Source organism: Myxine glutinosa, chromosome 14, assembly GCF_964187855.1.
Source record: "Myxine glutinosa chromosome 14, kmMyxGlut1.1, whole genome shotgun sequence".
NCBI lineage: Eukaryota > Metazoa > Chordata > Myxini > Myxiniformes > Myxinidae > Myxine > Myxine glutinosa.
In genome coordinates this window covers 82,287,227-82,305,108 of record NC_136274.1, presented here as the reverse complement: position 1 = coordinate 82,305,108, position 17,882 = coordinate 82,287,227, and the positions used below count along the sequence as shown (strand labels likewise).

At 43.9% G+C, this 17,882-nt stretch overlaps 1 protein-coding gene and 1 long non-coding RNA gene across 9 annotated transcripts in view; one reads left to right on the top strand and one right to left on the bottom strand.

Annotated features, from left to right (window-relative positions):
• Positions 1–17,882, top strand: part of LOC137439963 (dystrophin) — a 1,283,433-nt gene that overhangs the window by 10,276 nt on the left and 1,255,275 nt on the right. The window lies entirely within an intron of this gene.
• Positions 5,423–13,690, bottom strand: LOC137439967 (uncharacterized). The gene is made up of 3 exons (XR_010987028.2): positions 13,569–13,690; positions 10,453–10,557; positions 5,423–5,554 (listed from the first exon to the last, which is right to left on the bottom strand). It is a non-coding gene; the product is annotated as an uncharacterized LOC137439967 (long non-coding RNA).

Below are 17,882 nucleotides of genomic sequence, written 5' to 3'. Positions count from 1 at the left end.
TGTGGAACGTTTAATTTTTTTTTGAGTTGATGACACAGGTGAACAGTCAAATTACAATGTCAAAGCTCTTCTTTGCCAAGGCCAGCACAGCGAAGCATGAAATCCACGAAGGGGCTTAACCCCAATGAATTAGCTCTTGTGTGGGCCATGTTTGGTGTGGCCTTGGCATTGCCAACACAGGTACGTTTGAGTGTACTTGCAGGGTGTTGAGCCTCCTTCTCTGCGTAGAGTTTGGCAGCATACTTTGATCAGTTGGAAGGTTTTTATGGCTTTATGGACCATGTCTACTGTTGTTGTTGTTGTTGTTGTTGTTGTTGTTGTTGTTGTATAGCCTCGGACCGTTCTCTCGAACAAGCCGCGGCATGGAGACAGCCAATTGATCTCCCAGGAGCGACCCAGAGATACCCACATCCAGGATGGTGTACCCACTCCTTCATTAAGTCAGGGCCATGACGGAGTTAGAGAGAGAGAGAGAGAAAAGAGAGACGAGAGGGAAAGGGTCGGTCCGTGGGGAGCAATCGGCAATCTTATCGTGAGCGCTCTGCCCTGACGAATCTGGGCATCAGGGAAGAATGGGGAATATTTGGCCCCCGACTTGCGTTGGGGGGTACAACCACCGCGAAGAGGCGTCCCCGATAGTTGTTGCGTCTGCAGTTGTTTCGGGCCCTTGCAGTGTTGTAGGCCGATCTTTGTTGCATCATTTTTGTTTTTCTGATTATACAAGTTTCCATTCTTCTTGCTCTACTATCCGGATGCCACTGATGCCACTGCTGCCACTGCCACTGCTTATTGTCTAACCTACGTTTCTCTGTTTGCCCAAATTCTGGCTAAAAATTGCCCTTCAATGTCTGGTCCAAACTTCCAAGGCCTGCTCTCTTGCGGCAGCTCTTTGCTTCTAAGAACAGGGTAACTCTTCCTGATGTATTCTGCTGTGTCAAATTTCTCTGTGACCTTCTCCAGCTTCTTTCTGCAAAGATCCGACCCGTTTTCACCTGTACCGGTATACCAGTCATCACTTCTGTGATGAACATTATCGTTCTCGATCTTTCTGACTGCAATGTCGTCTTCATGTATTTCCTGTCCTCGATTGCCAATGACTCGATTGTTGGATCATTTCTCTGCCAACGCTCCTAAAACATTCTTTTCCTGATAAACATTGATAAGATGAAAGACTGTTTGTTGTCTCAGAGCAAACTCCTGTAAGACCACTTCACAAGCAAATTCTTCGACTCTCCTGTAAGGTCGGTCTTACACTTTGTAATGATTAAGCTTGAAGTCCTTATATCTATTGCTGCGTTTTTTTTGTCAGGTCCAATTATTATTTATCATTCGGAAAACCACCTTGCGTAGAAAGTCTGGAATCCAGATTTTGCTGTGTGATAAACCCGAGCATTCTGACATTGCTTTGAATTTGGACTTGATGGTCCGATGGTACATCACAGACGACAATTCAAGAACAGGTAGCCCGTTATACCTGTGCCAAATCCACAGTCCTTGATTTCTATTTACCTCCAACGCCCAAGGTGGACGGAGGTTGTTTTCACCTCTTTCGGTCTGTTTTGTTTGTCTGTGAGCAGGACATCTCAAAAAGTTGTTGACTGATTCTGACAAAACCTGGTGGACAGGTTGGGTTTTGGTGAAGATCTGAAATCTAGATCCAGAGCAGATAATTTTAAAATTGATTCTTCACCATTACGAGATGGAGCCAAAAACTATATACGAGATGGTATTTCAAAAAGTTGTGGATGAGTTATGACAAATCTAGGTGGATGAGTTGGTTAGGTGACGAGAACAAGCCGATTCGATTTTGGTTCGGGTTCGGATCCAGATCCGGTCTATCATTGGATACATGAAGTAAGCTGTTCAGCCTGGCGGAGTTATGCGCTCCACCGAGTCTGGTTCTAGTCTCCGATGTTTTCGTTTTTCTTCTCCCCATAGTTCTACCCAGTGTGTTTGTGTCCCTCACTTTTATTTATCCTTGAGTGAAGCATGATGTACCTGTCAATAATGGGGATTTACCCTGGATGTGGGGGGCATATAACTTATCATTTTGTATTTATTGCACACCAAAAGCAGTACAGAGGGACACTTGATGGGACAAGGATGAGCAACCTGGATGCAAGGGCAAACAGAGGAAGAAGAGGAATCCGTAGATGCAGTAATGTATTAGTAAAAGGAGCAGCGTTCATCCGTGTGTGCCACACTTTATTTTAAAGGGTTTTTGCTGTCGGGCAATAATTTAAAAAATGGTACCTTTGGAAAGCTATTAATCGATTTACGCGGAACAAAAATGTCAAAGTTGTAAAATGTGTGTCCATTTAATCATCAAAATGCCTTTTAACAGGAGCTTAACGTGGCAGTTCCAATGGTACCATTCGTATTATTCTACGACAGCAACGACTCTTAGAATAAAGCGTGACAAAAGGAGCACACAAAATTTATACAGTAATACTTCTCAAAGCAATAAAAAATGAATAGACTGAAGTGGGACAGATTCTCACGTCTGATGGAGGGTGGTCGTCGTCGGGGTGCATTTGGTGATGAAGTTGATTTGAAGTTTGATTTAATGGGGAATTAGGGGCCGGTGGAGGTGGGAGATGAAGGGCCTGATAACACAATTGCATTGGTTCAGTGAAATCGATGAAGGGTGAGCGAGCTGGTCCCGAATTGGTGAAAAATGGTCCATTCCATTTTGGCCAGTGAATGGATGCTTAAACTCTTTTACACCCTATATGGGTCTAAAGGTCTAAAGTGGTCTAAAGGAACGAAGAGATCCAAACGGTCTAAAGGTTGAAAGTGTCAAAAGGGTCTTCAAAGGTCTATAATGTCTATAGGAGTTTAAATGGGCATAAGGGTTCGAAAAGTGTACGAGGTTTAATGGGTATAAAGTGTCTAGTGGTCTAAAGGAGCGAAGAGATCCAAAGGGTTGAAAGGTTGAAAGTGTCAAAAGGGTCTTCAAAGGTCTATAATGTCTATAGGAGTTTAAATGGGCATAAGGGTTCGAAAAGTGTACGAGGTTTAATGGGTATAAAGTGTCTAAAGGTCTAAAGTGGTCTAAAGGAGCGAAGAGATCCAAAGGGTCGAAAGGTTGAAAGTGTCAAAAGGGTCTTCAAAGGTCTATAATGTCTATAGGAGTTTAAATGGGCATAAGGGGTCAAAAAGTGTATGAGGTTTAAGGGGTATAAAGGGTCTAAAGGTCTAAAGGGTCAAGGGGGAAAAGTTTAAGTTAATCCATCAATTTAAATTATCTCATGGACTTAAAAAAAGTGAATTATGTTTCAGTCTTGGTTTTACTCACAGCCAAAGCTTTGATCTATTTATATCGCCCACAAATTGTGGTGCAACATCAGGCGGTGGAGGTTGAATTTGGCTAAAAAGAGGGCAAAATATCGCTTGTGAAATAAAATTTGGCATCAACATTATTCATAACTGTTCTCCCGTCATTTCAAAAGTGAATGCTGCGTTTTTCAAACGAATGTGAATGTTGAATCGGGACACAGCAGGGCAAAAAGAACAGTAGAGAGGGGATGACGGCAACAGTGGAGTTGAAGGACAAATAGAGGGAGACTTGAACAAACAATGGGATGGGGAGGATAGATACACAAGGAAACCTCTCCTTCCTTCCCTCTCCCTCTCCCTCCACCTCCCTCCTCTCTCCCACACTTTTCCCACTCTCCTCTTCTCTCTCTCCTCCCTTCTCTCTCCTCTCTTCCCCACCACCTCTCCCTCCTACTCTCCTCTTGTGTCCACTCGCCTCTCTCTCCCCCCACCCACCACTTTCCTCTTTCTCCCACTCCCACTCTCCTCTCCCACTCCCACTCTCCTCTCTCCCCCACTTCTCCCCCACTTCTCCCACTCCCACTCTCCCCCCCACTCTCCTCTCTCTCCCCCACTTCTCCCACTCCCCCACTTCTCACACCCCCCACTTCTCCCACTCCCACTCTCCTCTCTCTCCTCCTCCCCTCTCTCTATATGTTTGTGTGGACGCTCTAACTCTTAACAAACTACGTCATCAAGTCCACCGATAATTAAATTTCAGTTTATTTTGGACCTCTTTGGGAGTTGATTTATCAAATGGTATTTTTAGGTCACAATGCTCAATGTAGGGTTTTAAAAATGAAATGATTAACATTGCAACCTTTGTCCAAAGACTTTCAGTACATTATAGGTTACTGTTATTAACAACGCTGACATGGTATGTTCAAATATGTGATAATCAAACTCTGGCACAGAGTGCTGCCAGTGCTGCTGAAGTAGCTTCCTCAGCCAGGGTTGTACTGGGTGGTTTGCCATTGTCTTCACAACAGTAGGTTTGTAATATGTTCAGGGTGCCGGTAATAGCTCTCATTCTCTTCGCAAAGGACACTAAAGGACACCGTGGGATCTTTAACGTCCACCAACTGTCGGTAGACGGGACGCCCAGTTTAACGTCCATCGGAGGGACGGTACACACATTGATGATTCATCCAGTCTATGAAACACCGGGATGACAGTTCCTTACTGGGCTGAGATTCAAACCCGGGATAGACAGCTTAGAGGCGAGTGTGCGTACCTTGAGGTCATCCTGTCAGCCAAAGTATCTTAATGCACTGTTAACAAACAAACGGTGATTCCATGTTTTATTTATACATTTAAAATGTATCTTGTTTGGTGTCATATGTGTGCCTTGTGGTTGAATGTTGAGCTTTGCCTGCATGTGGAGCTTTCCATATGTATAGTGGGAAGTGGCTCTAAGAAACGAGAGACAGCCGAACATGCAAACATATTGTTACGGACACGGGGTTCGGAGAACACCATGAGGGGGACTTCTCTGACTCTCCCCGACCTCTGAACATGCGGGCAGCTGAGCTGCGGATAAGCCTGCGGTCCGACAGGTTGTTAAAAGCAACTACAGATGCCGATTGAGGCTGCCAAACCTGGAAGGGTTCTTGCTCTTTTACAAATCCGTTACCTTTCCGGTGGTTTGCTGTGCCAATTGGGGTACATACCCTCGTCGCATACCCGTCTATTTATTGCATACGGCCGAGCGGAACAGTGAGTGCTATCAGGCTAGTGGTATGAGCGATCGTTGGGGAAAAACGTCCCATCTATTTGTACACACCAAATCGAGCCAATGGAGGGAATGGAGACAAAAACTGGTAGGATGGAAAACCATTTACCAAAGAAAAGGCCGGTATTTACAAACATATCAGATTCAACAAGCATGAAGCACGTATTTACAAACGTATTGGATTCAACAATCATGACGCACGTATTTACAAGCACATCAAATTATACCCAAACATCAAGAGAGGCACAGAAGAGCAGATCTTACATGTAACACATATTTCCCCTTTAGCAGTCTTACTTATTTATTTATACCCAGAACATGGCACCAACAGGATCATTTCGGAAAAATATATGGAGGAAGTAAAGAGGACCGAGAGGTAGGGCGAGGTGTATTGTCGGCGTCTGATTTACTCACTCACTCACAGGCAGCCTCTCCTCGGGTCCGCAGCGTGTTCTATCCAACAGTGATGAATGCTCTGGCGTTCCGGCTTTTAAGTTTCTTGAGCTGGGTGGAGACAGAAAAACATGAGCAAAGTTTGTGGGAGGTGGAGTTCCTGGGTGCAGAGGTCGTGGTATGCCCTTTGACTTCGCGTCCTCATTGGCTGCGCTAACCAGCCAACGCCCCCTCAATGACGATCATTACAAAGGTCCGGCTCATCCTCGGGGTCAGCTGGCTGCTCATCTTAACGTTTCTTTCCTGCCCTGCCAGCGATCTTTCCTGCCTTGTGCTTTAGAATGAATGAAGAGGGTGGGAGAATGGAGGAGGTGAGTAGGCAGGGGGTGGGGGTGGTGGGGGGGGGAGCTGGGGGGAGAGGTTGGAGGGAGGAGGTTGTCATCTGCAATGTGCTTGTGTGTTGTACATTGTGAACGATGCGAGAGAATTGGAGAGAATGGAAACTGTGGTCTGTGGACGGGGGCATTGGGGTATCCTCTTGCAGCCGTGCCATAATTATAGGCAACCAGGCCTATGCAGCCTTTTATACATGCCCCTTGAAGCATACTGGGATGTTACTTGCTTAATTTACACATGGGTCACTTTAGCTGGTACTGGGTGTCCCTCATTTACTCAGGTGTTTCCATTATTTGTCCACTACCTGCACATATATATTGTCCTGTCAGCCCTGCGGTTAATGCCGCTGGATGACGAATAGTTATAACGGTCCTTCATTCCGAGGTGCGAAGCCGAAACTGGCGGTTGGTTCGTCACGCATGAGTGAGGGAACCAAAGAGCTTACCTGGACGGAAGCACACGGGTTTATTCTCGAACCCACAGAACAAATAATCACACAACACAACAAATGAAAGTACCACGATAATGATTTAATAAAAATAATTGCAATACAAAAGTGGTGAAAACGAAAGGTGAGGTAAACTACTCGTAAATCCTAATTTGAGACGTCTCCTTTCGGACACAAATACACAACAGGGGAATGTTAAAATAAAATAAATTGTTTTCTCTGTTCAGCCGGCACTCAGCTTGCTCAACGAGATCATTGAACGCAGTCGGCAGTACAAAGTGGCCTGAAGCCGCTCGTGCGGGAAACGCGCCAACAATGGTGCTGAGTCGCTCTCCACAGCCCCACGTACATGAGGTAACCCGTGCGGGTGGTCCTCTTTCGGTCCCCACTCCATCCAAAGTGCCAAGAGCCCCACAAACTGTCACAAACACAACCTCCTCACGATCGCAAAAGTTCCACACCGCTCTATCTCAGCACCAGCGCACCAAGCCAGAAGAGCTCGCACAAAAGCGACCGACCGAGAACAAAGACCAGGCTGCGAGAGAGCTCAGAAGACTCTTCTTCCTCCTTTTCGAACCGTCTCGCTCTGACATCACTCTCCCCAATCGCGGAGCTCCGTCGAATCACCCCATGGTCTCGTTTGACCAATGACGAATTTCGGGGCATGGCCTTTTCCCTTACTCGGTTGGTGGGCAGGGTTTAATTGTTGATCGAGAACGTTCGGCTTCTGTCGGCATGGTGTCGGTTATCGTCAGTTAATGGAAGGTTGTTATTGTTGTTGTTGTAACAAGCATGTTTTTATGGCCTGCCTTGTTATAATTGTAAAAACATAGGGAAAACCACAGGGAGCAATCAAAGACTGGGGAAAACTAGCTTTAATCCCTACCTAGTTGACATAGCAACACCACCCCCTCCCCCCCCCCCCCTCCCAGCGTGTGAAGACAAATAAACAATCTTAAGCTCCAGTTTCACTACTTAATACATTGATATGTCTCCTGCGCGTCCACTGTCCATGCTACACCTATACAATCCTATCTGTACTATGGTATTTCATCCTCTACCCCCACAAAAGTAACAATATATATAAAATATATATAACCATGGGGTCCGCCTTACGTTGAGAGCCGCTTCCTGTGCTGTTTGTTTGAAAAGCTGCTGATTGGTTATTTCACATTTTCATTTGACCTTTGTTAATGCAATGTAGTCAAGTCAGTCACTTTATCGTGCCTTCTAGCAATTAAAATCAACATGAACATCTGGATTAAAGTAGATTTAATACAGATCCTCATGCAGCATCACAATTTAAAATAGTTTAATTTTGTCCTCTTTTTTTATTTATACAAATCCAACCTCCGCCGCCCGATGTTGCATCACCATTTCACGGTGTGCAGTATATTAATTAGAGCGTTAACACTGAGTGAAACCAAGTGTGCAACACAATGAACTTTGTTAAAGTCCATGGAATAATTTAACTTGATAGATTAACCTGAACTTTTCCCAGACGTGTTCGTTTACTAGTTCAGTGAATATTTGATGACAAAATCTCAAATGGTGAAAGGTTACGTCCTCCACAGACAGACAGACAGGCAGACGCCATTACAAAACTCCCACTATTCAGGGCTGAATACAAAAAGTACATGGAAGGAGCACACACAAAAAGTACATGGAAAACAACAACAACCGATTGCAGCAACAACTAAGTGTCATAAAAGATCCTTTTTTCTCGTGATTCACTTCATTTTACATCCTCCTTGAGACTCCGAGATTATGCTGCAATATGTCTTCTGTTTGATTGAACCGGTGAGCGAAGCGACGGGTCTTGTATGCGATTGGAAGCAGAAACGGAAAGGAGGGTGGAGAGGAGAAAGGAACGGATGGGCTTGGGCGGGTCAATGAGGGTAGAAAATATTATTAGTATTGATTGGGGGATGTGGGGGGACAGCCAGTTACTTCCCATTCCTGGTCAATCACTCACCGCAGGCAGGTAGGTGGTCTTTCTGTCTTCTACCGACTCCTCTCCGGCCTTGCTCCCCCAGCTCTCTCTGTGCTCTGTCCCCCAAATATTCCTACAGGTCGCACAAGATCTGCCAGCAACCCTCTGATGGTTAAACTGCCGAAATCTCGGCTCTCTGCTCACCTTCACTCTTTCATTCCTCTTTTCTCCCGCCTCTGGAACAAACTCCCTCACTCCCTTCAATCCCACTCCTCCCTCCAGGTCTTTAAAACAGCTGTTCACCACCATCTCTTATCTTCCCCCATCCAAAACCTTTATCTTTTCTACCCCCACTAATTCACCCCAGATCCACCTTGTTTGAAATTCCAACTTCCTTCCTGGAAGTCCTGGCAGTGTCCATATGTTTATACCTCTCACACCCCCCCCCCCCCCCCCCCTTCACATGCCTCCCCCCAAAGCCCTCTCCCTCCCACAGATCTCTCGATGTCTCCATGTCTCTCGGTCCCTGCTCTCAAATGTTGTGTTTGTGTCCTTCCCCCTCTCTCCCCATCTTGTCTACCGCTCCCGATGTTATTTGTTGTATGTGTCTGTTTGTCTTTCTGTGTGATTAATGTTCGCTCTTTCACGAGCCTCGATCTTGTATGCAAAAAAATAAATAATAATAATAATAATAATAATGACCATAAGCAATTTGATAAAGTTAATGATCTATCTACAATATAATCATCTATCCTCTGTGATGTTGATGCTTCTCGGCACGAGACACGTTGCAAGCATTGATTTAGCCTTATTTCAGTGGTGATTGCATCACTGTCTGACGTCTCAATAATTGTACAAATCGCCTTGTGCTTGGTCTCCATAAACTGCGCCTTCCACGTCGTCGTTATTTTAATGCCGCGTTCTGTTTGTTGACTCTGCACAGAGTTTTCAACAACCAAACTGTCTCTGACTTGTTTGAGGTCAATGCCTTTGTAGTTTCCTGGGAAGTAAAACAACTTTTGTCTTTTAATTACACTGTGATGTCACGAACCGACTGTACTGTAGTTCTCAATTGAATGCTATTGCGGAGCCATATAGTTCTGACATGTGCATCAGTGTTAAAGGTAAATTTGAAAAGGAAGAAAGTGGAAGGGTAAGAGGGTGGAGACCAGGTAAAGAAACATGTGGAAGCAAAGTGATTTTCGGAGGAAGGAGGGATGTATACTGTACATACTACATACTATACTGTACATACTATACTGTACATATTATGTATACAGTGCCTATAGAAACTCTGCACCCCCTTTCAAAATAGTCACCTTTTGTTGCCTTTTAGTTTTAGCCTCGAATTAAAATGCATCAAATCAGACTTTCTCCACATTTATTTACACATCGTAACCCACAACTTCCGAGTGAAAAACAAATTCTAAAAAATTTCAGAAAAGAAATTAAAAATACAAAACTAGAATATCTTCGTTGGATAAGTGTTCATCCCCCCTTATAATAGCAATTGTAAATTATCTCAGGTGTACCCAATCACGTTCAAATTCACACGCCAAGTTCACTGGCCCCCACCTGTGTTAAATTGTAGTGATTCTGATTATTTAAGAATAAAACCAGAGCGGCAGCTGGTCGCAAATTCAGTGGAGAGCATACCTCCACCTGGTTGGCCATATCACTCAATGGTGAAGAATCACTTAAAAATTATACTAGCTGGATACGGATCCGGATCTTCGCCAAAATCGAATCTATTCTTCCTTGTCACAAACACAACATGTCCAACAAGTTTCGTCCAAATCCATGCATAACTTTTTGAGATATCCTGTTATGTATCATTTTTGGCCCGATCTCCCAATGGTGAAGAATCACTTAAAAAAATTAAATAATTCTCATATCCGAATCCATCTTCAGATCCTCACCAAAATCGAATCGAATCGTCCTTGTCAGACACCCAACCGGTCCACCAAGTTTCATCCAAATCCATCCATAAGCTTTTGAGATATCCTGCTATGTATCGTTTTTGGCCGTCTCCCAAAGGTGAAGAGTTAATTTTAAAAATTCTAGTAGCCGGATCCGAAAAATCTAATCATTTCGTCCTTGTCACATGCGCTACATCTCTGCCAAATTTCGTCCGAATCCGTCCACAACTTTTTGAGATATTTTGTTCACAGACAAACCGACAGACAAACGGACAGGCAAACAGACACGGGTGAAAACATAACCTCCATCTACCTTTGGTCAACTGTTCCTGTAGGTTTCCTCTGCTGGGTAGTGCACTTCACAGCAATGACTCGACCATGACCATCAAGGAGATTTCAAAACGCCTCCGGGATAAAGCTGTAGAAAGGCACAGATCATGGGATGGGTATAAAAATATTTCAAAGGCCTTGAATATCCCTTGGAGCACAATCAAGACGATCATGAAGAAGTGGAAGGTGTATGGTACCACCAAAACCCTGCCGAGATCAGGCCGTCCCTCCAAACTGGATGACCAAGCAAAGAGGAGACTGATCAGAGAGGCCACCAGGAGGCCAATGGCAACTTTGAAAGAGCTACAGGCTTTTAAGGAAAAGACTGGTCACTGTGTGCATGTGACAATAATATCCCAAGCACTTCAGAAGTCTGGCCTGTACGGTAGGGTGGCATTAAGGAAGAGAAAGGGGGAGCATCGGATACAGAACAGGGGAGGGGAGGGGTAGGGTAAGATGTGGAAGAGGAGGAGGAGGGAGGGAGGGCTGTTGAAAGTGTGTCAGAGATTTCAGAATAGCTAGGAGTGAGGCACAGTGAGGTGTTGTTTGAGGGGGTGGGGGGGGGGGGGGCAGAGCGAGGAAAAAGGTTGGAGGAGATGGAGGTGAGAGTTGGAAGGGAGAGGAAGCGGGGAGGACGCTTTGAGGAGTGGAGAGAGGGGAGAATTAGAGAAAAAATGAGGTTGGGGAGACTTGAAGGGGAGGTGGGAAGGGGGAGTTTTGAAGGGGAGGGGAGGGGTGAGTGTGGAGTTTAGGAGGGGAGGGGTGAGGGGGGAGTTTTGGAGGGGAGGGGCAAGGGGGAGTTTTGGAGAGGAGGGGCAAGGGGGAGTTTAGGAGGGGAGGGGTGAGTGGGGAGTGGGGAGTTTAGGAGGGAAGGGGCAAGGGGGGAAACTTGAAAGGGATGGGGGAGATTAGGAGGGGAGGGGTGAGTTTGGATTTTAGAAAGTGTTGGACGATTCATGGAAAACGAACATTTATTGCAAAATGAGTTTCTTGTGATTTTCGAGTCGGAGATCCGTTTGCAAACGTTGGAGGAGGGGTGGAATGCAGGTGAGTTTAGGGAATGTAGGAAGGAAGAATTGTAAGAGATGGAATTTTTATTTGAAATGAAGAAATTTGGTGAGCAACTTGAAAACAACCTTTGAAAGAAGAAGAAGAAAAGTGTGTTATAATATACAACAGAATACAACACTTCAGGAAAAAGTTTAAACATTTTTAAACTAAACCGTGAAAACGATCTGGGGAAATTGGGGTGAAACAAGTGGTCGAAGAATGAACGAACACGAACAAAGAAGGAAATATATATATATATATATATATATATATATATATATATATACACATACATATATACAGTATATATATATTTTTTTAATTAAGATTTTAAACAAAGGGTAAGATGTTCGGGGAAGTATGGGGTGAAAAGAAGACTGGGATAAACAGTGAGAGAACGAAAGTAAATGGTCCACAAACGACAGCTGAAAAGACAACAAGGCCTCAAGGCAGGAAACTTAAAAGACTAGGCCTAAAAAACTCAGCAGGAAATAACCGACGATTTTATACAGGTATGCACGATTTACACCGAGATCTTCCGAGAGACACACAGTGGGTACACACACCGTAAAAGAAAAAGTTTTTACAAAAATACAAATGGGAATGATTACTTAACTTTGATAGCATGGAGATCTTGGAAAAGATATTGTATGGTTAACACCTGAAACATGAGCTTTCCTTGTTTTCCACGTTGGTTAACACACCTCAATCAACATGATGTTGATTACATCTCTTCTACCTGTTCTCCGACACACATTTACGAGCCTTCACCAGCAACATTAGTTCTTCATCCTACTCTTTGGTTTAAAGTAGATTTTATGGCTATAACTTCAATACACGCTGGAGATATTTTGAGGATAATAAGCTGCCAGAGGGCGCTCTTGTCCAACCTTTCGCACAAACCAATCTGACGAGTGGAATGCAGCCAGGTGTAGGGCATTCCAGTAATCCGTTTTTATTGTTATTTCATGTAGCTCTAGCGGTGGACCGTTAGAGAAGTATTGGTTTTTACCATTAGCACTGTCTTCCCTATAAAAATGTAGATGTTGGTAACGTCCGCATATTATGTGAAAGTCACAGATGATGGGTTTGGGCAGGAATTTGCAATTTTGCCAAAGCACAGGCACACAATGGCCTACTCTTGCGAACGCCACCAAGGTATCTCCCTAACGTAAACCAGCAAATGCCAACGGACGGGGCATCTGTCCAGGTTGAAATTCCTCTTGAGGATGGGGCAATTAATTCATTGATGCGAAACACCAGGATGGTAGTTTGCAGTTGGATTAGGAATCGATCCCAGACTAGAGAAGTGCAAAGGGATGCATTCACGTTTAACTTGAAGAGTCATCTGTAACTATAAATGTCGATCTGTCTGTCTGTCTGTCTGTGCGTGTGTGTTACATATACACTCCTACACATCTGGACGGATTTGGACCAAATTTGGCACAGAGGTAAAAGGTTGTACTTGCCAGGTTTTAGCGGGGTTAGCGTCTTCTTCGGCCACCGGGAAACCCCTGGGAACCTCCAGGGAAAAATGATTTGGGACACTTCCTCGCTGTTGCAGTTGGTTTGAATAGCGCCACCTTTGGTGAAGTGGAGTACTACAGGATTGATTTAATACGTGTACTTTTGCTAGTTCCGAATAAATACTTGTTTCGTTGGGAAGTGAAAACTATTTTTTTTGGCCGTGTTGCCATTTAGCTAAACTAGCATACAATGAAGAACTCTTCTTGCCCCGTGGAGGATCGTGGCGATACTAAGTGTACAGGCTTCGGGCTGTTGTCCAAATTATCGACGACCCACATGTTTGCGGAATGCGGCGTAGCCCCTCGTGGTGCATCAGGGCCGACGGTTGGCACCTGGCAGTGCTGTGCCATTGTTTTTTTTTATTTTGCCTATGTGTAAGCAAATATTGTCGGAATAATGTTTTTCTTGAAAATAAGTTAGGTCGACAACACATGGCAATGGAAGAAACGAATAATAATCAGTTATCAGTAAGTACCTTTTGAAAAAATATGAAACATTTTGAATTTCCATTTTTTATTGCACCTTGATGAAAGCCTGATGAGTAGTTTCTCCCACGCAAGGACATTGCCCTCACAGACGGACTGGCACAGACGGACTGGACTGGCACAGTTGGCAACGTTGCAGCGATTCCCGATGCTGCCGCGTTCAGCCGATGCCAAGCACTTTCTCAGTTGACAACCGCTGATCGCCGAAGGCTTTGCATTTGGCAAGTTGATGTTGTCACGTAGAATCGTCTGGTTTTCGTGCTGCTTCTCTGCCCTTTTGACCTCCTGCTGAATTGCTCCAAAGGCCAGTCTGTGGTTACCCCTTATCGCTCTGGGATATCGTGGAACGTGTATTGGGGAATATTCCGTGTACTTAAAGTCGTAAGTGGTGACTACTTTGATAAACTCTCAGGTGGATATGGAAATACCGTTCTCTCATAGTTTACTTGCTTCTTGTCAGTCCTGCTGTTTTCTTTATTTTATTATAAATATTTTTCTTTGCAAGATCGAGGTTCATGGAAGACGCATCTTGGGGGGTATTCACATCCATGAGTATGAGACTGGACAGCCAGCTTAATGGGCTGGTAGTTTCTATGGCTTCCTCGCTGCGAAGGATCAGAATGACTACCGACGGGCTGATTGCACTTCACCACGAATCCAGCCAATATGAGAAATTCCAAATAATCTAGCCAAGCCATCTTGTCGGTTCAGTGAGAGAAGCACCTGTAAATATTTTTACCGAAACAAGTTGAAACGAATCCATTTCATTAAAATGAGCTGAAGATGTCTCCCACCGACCTGGGTTCTTTGAAGTTCCATTCATCCTGGGTACGAAGGAAAAGCATGCAGTGGAGCTTGATAAGCCAAAATGTTTTCACTGTGGGCGTTTGGAACAGATTGTAATAATCACTCGGTTTAAAGAACTGCAAAGTAGCAAGACCGGGCATGAAGGGAATTCCATAAATGAGACGAGGAATGCAGGTGATGTGAGATCCGAGACGTTTGCTTTTGCATCAATGTCTGAACCAAAACCAAATGAGACCTCAAGTTGGGACTTTATTTTGTTTTATTTGTTATTTTATTTTTGGATACAGAGTCGAGGCTCATGGAAGAGCTGGAACACTGAATGGACCATGATGTAACAGAACAAATGGACAAGTAAAGAGAATGAGGAAACAACAGCAGTGTTGAAGGACAAAATTGAGGGAGACTTAGACAAACAATGGGTATGGGGAGGAATGGAGGGCAGGAAAGGACAAAATGGATACAGAAGGAAACTCTCTGGAAGGAAAAACTGGATATTTGGAAGGCGTATGCTTGGAAGTGGGGGAATGGGGTTATTGAGCATAGAAAAGATCATTGTTTTGGATTGGGGATTATCTGAGATGGTGATGACCAGCTGTTTTGAAGACTTGGAGGGAAGAATGAGATTTAAGAAAATGTGGAAATTTGTTCCGCAGGTGGGAAAAAGGGGGGCAAATGAGTGGAGGCGAGCAGTGATAATAGATTTTGATAGTTTCACTAGAAGCGGGTTGCTGGTTGACTAGGTGAGCCTTTCTGAAACCGTAGGGGACGAGGGGAGGGCTTTTGGGGAAGGGCAGAAAGACGGAAAGATCAGATCAAAGATCAAATCAAAGAATCAAAAGATCAGATCAAAGCACAGAAAGATCAGAGGATGCAAGACTAGAAATGAGGCAGAAGAGGACAGAGAGACCAGTGACCTGTTTGCGATGGGAGTTCTTGATTGGTGCAGAGACTCAGCGTCAACGAGGGAGGTTTCAATGATCTTGAAAGTGTCGGTTTCTATGTCGTCAAGCTGAGCAAGATGTGAGACATTAAATTTGTGATAAACAATGGTGTGAGATCATCAATGGTTGATCACCCGGATCAACAACAAATCAACAACGGAACCTGAAGAATGAACAAGCAATGATGATGCTTTGGAGAAGCAACTCAAACACAAAGGTCACTCACTTCTATCTTGTTGTATTCTGAAGTTCCTACTCGTCCAATGAAGAATTTTTTGTTTGTTTGTTGATGATGTACTTTTAATAATAAGTTAAAAGAAATGTTTGTATGATTATTACAAGTGATGTAATTTTGGGGCCTCTTGATAGATTTGCTTACCTTTAAAAATTTGAGTCCTTTATTATTGTTATAATAATTATTATTATAATTATTATTATTATTATTATGACTAGCGTGACTCGGCACGGCCCGCGCGCCTCACCACACGTCGTTTCAGAGGGGTAGGCATCTTTGACCATTTCGGTGTCTTTTGGGTCTTCATGGTGTTTTGGGTCCTCAGGGTCTTTTGGATCCTCTGGACCTTTATGGGTATTTTGGGTCTTTGAGGTGTTTTGGGTCTTCAGGGTCTTTTGGGTCTTTGGTGTCTTCAGAGGCTTTTGGGTCTTAAGGGTCTTTGGTGTCTTTTGGGTATTCAGGGTCTTTTGGGTCTTTTGGTTCTTCTTGGTCTTTAAGGGTCTTTGGGTCTTTTGGGGTCTTCGGGTATTTTTGGTCTTTGGGGTATTTTTGGTCTTCGGGGTGTTTTGGGTCTTCGGGGTATTTCGGGTCTTCAGGGTGTTTTGGGTCTTTGGGGTGTTTTGGGTCTTTGGGGTGATTTGGGTCTTCGGGGTGTTTTGGGTCTTCAGGGTGTTTTGAGTCTTCGGGATGTTTTGGGTCTTCTGGGTGTTTTGGGTTTTTGGGATGTTTTGGGTATTCGGGGTGTTTTGGGTATTCGGGGTGTTTTGGGTATTCGGGGTGTTTTGGGTCTTCTGGGTGTTTTGGGTTTTTGGGATGTTTTGGGTATTCTGGGTGTTTTGGGTATTCGGGATGTTTTGGGTCTTCTGGGTGTTTTGGGTTTTTGGGATGTTTTGGGTATTCGGGGTGTTTTGGGTATTCGGGGTGTTTTGGGTATTCGGGGTGTTTTGGGTCTTCTGGGTGTTTTGGGTTTCTGGGATGTTTTGGGTATTCGGGGTGTTTTGGGTATTCGGGGTGTTTTGGGTATTCGGGGTGTTTTGGGTATTCGGGGTGTTTTTGGTCTTCGGGGTGTTTTGGGTCTTCGGGGTGTTTTGGCTCTTCAAGGGTGATTTGGGTCTTCAGGGGTCTTGGTGGTCTTAAGGGTCTTGGGGGAATTAAAGGGTCGTCAAAGGTCTGAGGGGTTTCAGCAGTCTAAACGTAATTAAGAGGGTGTTAATATTATTTGAAGAAGAAGAAGAAGACGTTTTAGTCGCATAGAAACATTGCGACAAACATAGCGACATAACCATATACGTTTGCTCTATCATAATAAGATTATTATTTTTATTTTTATTGTTATTATTTTTTTTTGCAAGTCATCAGGATATTTTTGAGACTAGTCCAACCAGCGTACAAGAGTGCTCTAGTTCTGAGACGACATGTCATGCTTTATTGAAGGTCTAACATCTCGTGCGTTATTGAAGGTCTAACATCTCATGCTTTATTGAAGGTCTAACATCTCGTGCGTTATTGAAGGTCTAACATCTCATGCTTTATTGAAGGTCAAACATCTCATGCTTTATTGAAGGTCTAACATCTCATGCTTTATTGAAGGTCCAACATCTCGTGCGTCATTGAAGGTCCAATATCTCGTGCGTTATTGAAGGTCCAACATCTCGTGCGTTATTGAAGGTCCAACATCTCGTGCTTTATTGAAGGTCGAACATCTCGTGCTTTATTGAAGGTCCAACATCTCGTGCGTTATTGAAGGTCCAACATCTCGTGCTTTATTGAAGGTCCAACATATCGTGCATTATTGAAGGTCCAACATCTCGTGCTTTATTGAAGGTCCAACATCTCGTGCTTTATTGAAGGTCCAACATCTCGTGCGTTATTGAAGGTCCAACATCTCGTGCTTTATTGAAGGTCCAACATATCGTGCTTTATTGAAGGTCCAACATATCGTGCATTATTGAAGGTCCAACATCTCGTGCATTATGGAAGGTCTAACATCTCGTGCTTTGTTGAAGGTCTAACATCTCGTGATTTATTGAAGGTCTAACATCTCGTGCTTTGTTGAAGGTCTAACATCTCGTGATTTATTGAAGGTCTAACATCTCGTGCTTTATTGAAGGTCTAACATCTCGTGATTTATTGAAGGTCTAACATCTCATGATTTATTGAAGGTCTAACATCTTGTGCTTTATTGAAGGTCTAACATCTCGTGCTTTATTGAAGGTCTAACATCTCGTGCTTTATTGAAGGTCTAACATCTCGTGCTTTATTGAAGGTCTAACATCTCGTGCTTTATTGAAGGTCTAATATCTCGTGCTTTATTGAACGTCTAACATCTCTTGCTTTATTGAAGGTCTAACATCTCGTGATTTATTGA